The sequence below is a fragment of the Salvelinus namaycush genome, unplaced genomic scaffold, assembly GCF_016432855.1.
Source record: "Salvelinus namaycush isolate Seneca unplaced genomic scaffold, SaNama_1.0 Scaffold270, whole genome shotgun sequence".
NCBI lineage: Eukaryota > Metazoa > Chordata > Actinopteri > Salmoniformes > Salmonidae > Salvelinus > Salvelinus namaycush.
In genome coordinates, this window is record NW_024059564.1 from 50,377 (window position 1) to 56,102 (window position 5,726).

At 43.2% G+C, this 5,726-nt stretch overlaps 1 pseudogene; it reads left to right on the forward strand.

Annotated features, from left to right (window-relative positions):
- Positions 1-273: 273 nt before the first annotated feature.
- On the forward strand, positions 274-4,620 carry LOC120039402 (annotated as a pseudogene).
- Positions 4,621-5,726: the final 1,106 nt, after the last annotated feature.

Sequence of the window (5,726 nt, forward strand, 5' to 3'; positions counted from 1 at the left end):
ATAAAACACAAAGATAACTAAAATTGGCTTCATGCTGTGGTGACTGAGTAAAGGGAGGACGGCACATCACAGTACTTGTGGTTTGAGCTGGCGTGAGATTTTAGTTATGTGTTGCCAAGATGACTGCTAATCTGTTGTGCTTTGTGTTCCTGGTTGATGCTTTGCGAACAAGGATCTGTCCTTGGCAAGTATCACATGTTAATCAAAGCTTTATTTGGCCAGGTGACCATCCATAGCATCTTACCTGTTACTAACACACCTGCACCCAGCATCATGCTCCTTTTAAAACTGACTGCATTCACCTGTGAGTATACTGAATTGTAACATATGTATTTGCATTCCAGTATTTTCCAGATGGTTCTAAATGTATGTTTATTTGAAAGTAACTGAAGTCTAATATAAACAGTTTGACCCAGGTCTAGTATACACCATCCTGTATTAGGTGATGTTCCATGTCTGTCTATACTCTGTACCATACTATATACTGTACAGTATGTATATACTTACTGTATATGCTGTACACTACTCTTCTCCTGTAAAGAATTGCGAAGAGACTGACCAAGGTTAGAAAAGCTGAACTAGCTGTGTGATGTGTTTCAGTGCTGGCTGCAGTTTGCTGTACACTACCAACTATCAATTTCAAAGATTTTACTGAGCTACAGTTCATATAAAGAAATCGGTCAATTTAAATAAATTCATTAGGTCCTATCCAGTGGATTTCACATGACTGGGCAAGGGCGATTTCATGACCCACCGTGGGCCCCCACTCATTGGCGCCAGGCCCAGCCAATTATAATTAGATTTTCCTCACAAGGGTTTTATTACAGGCAGAAATAATTCTCAGCACCCCCCTCCCCTCTCTCAGACAATCCCGCAGGTGAAGAAGCCGGATGTGGAGGTCCTGCGTTGGCGTGATTACACATGGTCTGCATTTGAGGCCGGTTAGATGTATTGCCAAATTCTCAAAAATGGAGGTGGCTTGTGGTAAAGAAATTAAAATTATATTCTCTGGCAACAGCTCTGGTGGACACTACTGCAGTCAGCATAACAATTGCACATACCCTCAACTTGAGACATCTGTGGCATTGTGTTGACTGAACATTTTAGAGTGGTATTTTATTGTCCCCAGCACAAGGTGCACCTGTGTAATGATCATGCTGTTTAATCAGCTTCTTGATTTGCCACACCTATCAGGTGGATGGATTATCTTGGCAAAGGACAAATGCTCACTAAACGGGATGTAAACAAATTTGTGCAGAACATTTGAACTTTCTGTGCATATGGAAAATTACTGGGATTTTTTAATTTTTTGCTCATGAAACATGGGACCAACACATTATTTGTTGCGTTTTATATCTTTTGTTCAGTTAATGTGACGGTGATTGTTTCTCACTCAGCGACGAGAGTGGTCACCTGTGACAATGGAGAAAACGTCCAGTTCCTGATCTGTGGTAAGAACACACACATTCTATCCTGATGGTCTCTCCATAGGGCTGTCTGTTTCTTTCCATTGTGTTTCTTGCCCTGCTAGATTCTGGAGTGATCTTCATTGAGAGAGCTCTGTATGGACAGACTGACAGAACCACCTGCAGAGAAGGAAGACCTGCTGACCAACACAGTGTTCAAAGACAGGCACCCTAGAGGTCCTCACAGAGGTACTCAGTCACACACAGTGTTTATTTGATAAAGATAGGCCGCATAATCATCAATGTGCCTTTTTTTTTTAAAGCCAATTGTCCTGACGTTCCCGGTAAACACTGCAGATGTCTGCTTTAAATGTCAAGCGACGCATGCTTTTCGACAACGCCTTTGATTAAATTCTTACCTCCTCATATCCCCCAGGTGCAATGGGAAACGGGTGTGTGAAGTGAACACTGAAGTCTTCCGTACTTCTGACCCCTATGTTGGAATTTACAAATACCTGGAAACCACCTACACCTGCACCCTAGCAAGTCAGTCTGTTTCTATGTATAATAATACAAAGTTCTACACCAGGCTAATGTCTGCTATGAAAAGGTATGTCTTTATTTATGTCTGCCCAGCAGTGGCCAGTGTGGTGTGTAATTCCTGTTTGTTTGTCCTGGCAGCACGCAGCATCACGTGTGAAGGCTCTGATGCTCTCCTAGAATGTGGTAAGGCTCTGATGTTCTACTAGAATGTGGTAAGGCTCCGATGCTCTCCTAGAATGTGGTAAGGCTCTGATGTTCTACTAGAATGTGGTAAGGCTCTGATGCTCTCCTAGAATGTGGTAAGGCTCTGATGTTCTACTAGAATGTGGTAAGGCTCTGATGTTCTACTAGAATGTGGTAATGCTCTGGTGCTCTACTAGAATGTGGGGAGGCTCTGATGTTCTACTAGAATGTGGGGAGGGTCTGGTGCTCTACTAGAATGTGGGGAGGCTCTGGTGCTCTACTAGAATGTGGGGAGGCTCTGATGCTCTCCTAGAATGTGGTAAGGCTCTGATGTTCTACTAGAATGTGGTAAGGCTCCGATGCTCTCCTAGAATGTGGTAAGGCTCTGATGCTCTACTAGAATGTGGTAAGGCTCTGATGTTCTACTAGAATGTGGTAAGGCTCCGATGCTCTCCTAGAATGTGGTAAGGCTCCGATGCTCTCCTAGAATGTGGTAAGGCTCTGATGTTCTACTAGAATGTGGTAAGGCTCTGATGCTCTCCTAGAATGTGGTAAGGCTCTGATGCTCTCCTAGAATGTGGTAAGGCTCTGATGTTCTACTAGAATGTGGTAAGGCTCTGATGTTCTACTAGAATGTGGTAATGCTCTGGTGCTCTACTAGAATGTGGGGAGGCTCTGGTGCTCTACTAGAATGTGGGGAGGCTCTGGTGCTCTACTAGAATGTGGGGAGGCTCTGGTGCTCTACTAGAATGTGGTAAGGCTCTGATGTTCTACTAGAATGTGGTAAGGCTCTGATGCTCTACTAGAATGTGGTAAGGCTCTGATGTTCTACTAGAATGTGGTAAGGCTCTGATGTTCTATTAGAATGTGGTAAGGCTCTGATGCTCTACTAGAATGTGGTAAGGCTCTGATGTTCTACTAGAATGTGGTAAGGCTCTGATGCTCTACTAGAATGTGGTAAGGCTCTGATGTTCTATTAGAATGTGGTGAGGCTCTGATGTTCTATTAGAATGTGGTAAGGCTCTGATGCTCTACTAGAATGTGGTAAGGCTCTGATGCTCTACTAGAATGTGGTAAGGCTCTGATGCTCTACTAGAATGTGGTAAGGCTCTGATGTTCTATTAGAATGTGGTAAGGCTCTGATGTTCTACTAGAATGTGGTAAGGCTCTGATGTTCTACTAGAATGTGGTAAGGCTCTGATGTTCTATTAGAATGTGGTAAGGCTCTGATGCTCTACTAGAATGTGGTAAGGCTCTGATGTTCTATTAGAATGTGGTGAGGCTCTGATGTTCTACTAGAATGTGGTAAGGCTCTGATGTTCTATTAGAATGTGGTGAGGCTCTGATGCTCTTCTAGAATGTGGTAAGGCTCTGATGTTCTACTAGAATGTGGTGAGGCTCTGATGTTCTATTAGAATGTGGTAGGGCTCTGATGCTCTATTAGAATGTGGTAGGGCTCTGATGCTCTATTAGAATGTGGGGAGGCTCTGATGCTCTATTAGAATGTGGGGAGGCTCTGATGCTCTATTAGAATGTGGGGAGGCTCTGATGCTCTATTAGAATGTGGGGAGGCTCTGATGCTCTATTAGAATGTGGGGAGGCTCTGATGCTCTATTAGAATGTGGGGAGGCTCTGATGCTCTACTAGAATGTGGTGAGGCTCTGATGCTCTACTAGAATGTGGTGAGGCTCTGATGTTCTATTAGAATGTGGTGAGGCTCTGATGTTCTATTAGAATGTGGTGAGGCTCTGATGTTCTATTAGAATGTGGTGAGGCTCTGATGCTCTATTAGAATGTGGTAAGGCTCTGATGTTCTATTAGAATGTGGTGAGGCTCTGATGCTCTATTAGAATGTGGGGAGGCTCTGATGCTCTACTAGAATGTGGGGAGGCTCTGATGTTCTATTAAAATGTGGGGAGGCTCTGATGCTCTATTAGAATGTGGGGAGGCTCTGATGCTCTATTAGAATGTGGGGAGGCTCTGAAGCTCTATTAGAATGTGGTAAAGCTCGTCAACTCGGCTGTACAGTATTCTTCTGTCTTATGATATATATTATATAGTAGAGCAGTATCATATATGGTTTATATTACCATCACTAGCACACACCAGACATCCAGTCTTACCTCTCCTCCTCCCTCAGATGTACGATCCAGATCCACAGTGCCAACTATGGCCGCCGTGACCAGCTCGTGTGTTCCTTTAAACGGCCCGCTAACCAACTAGCCAACACCAACTGTCTCAGCCAATCCACAACTGCCAGTAAGGTGTCAGAGAGTTACTGAAACCTGCAGTGTACTATTTTAAACGCGTTACTGTACTGTTAACCTGTACTGTAGAAACATGACTGTAGTGTTAACCTGTACCTGTTGTTGACACACACCGTTGTGATGGGAAGAGCCAGTGTGACGTCCCGGCGTCCAGTTCTCTGTATGGAGATCCCTGTGTAGGAACCTACAAGTACCTGGATGTGGCTTACACCTGTGGCTAAACGTGAGGCACGCACACTCACATGACTGGGAAGTAGAATGCTGAGGCTGACTGTTTTTGTCTTGCAGGAGATCTTCTCTGATGAACATGAAGATCAGATACTTCTGGTATATCTTCATCGGGTGGATCTGTCTTTCTTGTCCTCTCTCCTCTTCCTCATGAATCTCAAAATTTAGTAAAATCTATAATTTTCTTGTCAAGGTTTGTCAATTACATTTATTCTTTATTTTGGCATAGGCATTTACGATCAACACTGTTTAGGAACGTTTTCTAAAAGCAACGTGCGGTCAGAAGGACACATGGAGAAATAAAACATGAAACCCAAAATAAACTCTTCAAATAACATTGATATAATAGTTTGTGTACTAAAGCATTTCTTCAAAAATAATGTTTATTTTCTGAACTGAGGTGGTTGATCTAAATTAAATAGTAATATTGAACAAAAGAGTCATGTTCATGCTATCATTATTACATCAAGAAGGATTCAAAGGTCTTGGATACATGGACACTAAGCATACAAAACGCACATTCTTATCCATACAGCTAGGCTGCCCATCACAGCTGAAACAGAGCAGTACCTCGCTAGTTACTTTGCTTTAGTCTTAGGCAGGCCTGCAATCTGGAAGCCAAGGTATTGTCAGTCTATGTGGCCCAGACTACCAAATATCAGTGCCACTAACTTATGTCCAAGTGTGATATGAGGGGCTGGTAGTTTAGAAGCTTGTCAGTGAAGGTCTGCTCCATCTGTAACAGTCAAATAAGCAGCACACTTTCAAAATGAGCCTCCCCCCTCTACATGTCTTACTTCGCTGGCTATTGGGTCATGTTTAGCAATGTACAGTCCCAACCATTTACGTTTGATTCCTTGTGTGAGATACAGAACGGATAATGGTTTAAAGGGTACCAGAGTGCTTGTGTATTTTGTTGGTAGAGCCTGCAGCCTTTACTGTTAAGGTGAGAATCTTTTCACCCATAGCATCATTCTGGTACATGAAATGGGTCCAGAGCAGCAAGTGTCCATACACTGAGACCTGAGTTACTGTAGCATCTGTCACTACCTCACTGTCCAACCCAGCGACATGAAGAGGAAGAACATTTTCAATTCTT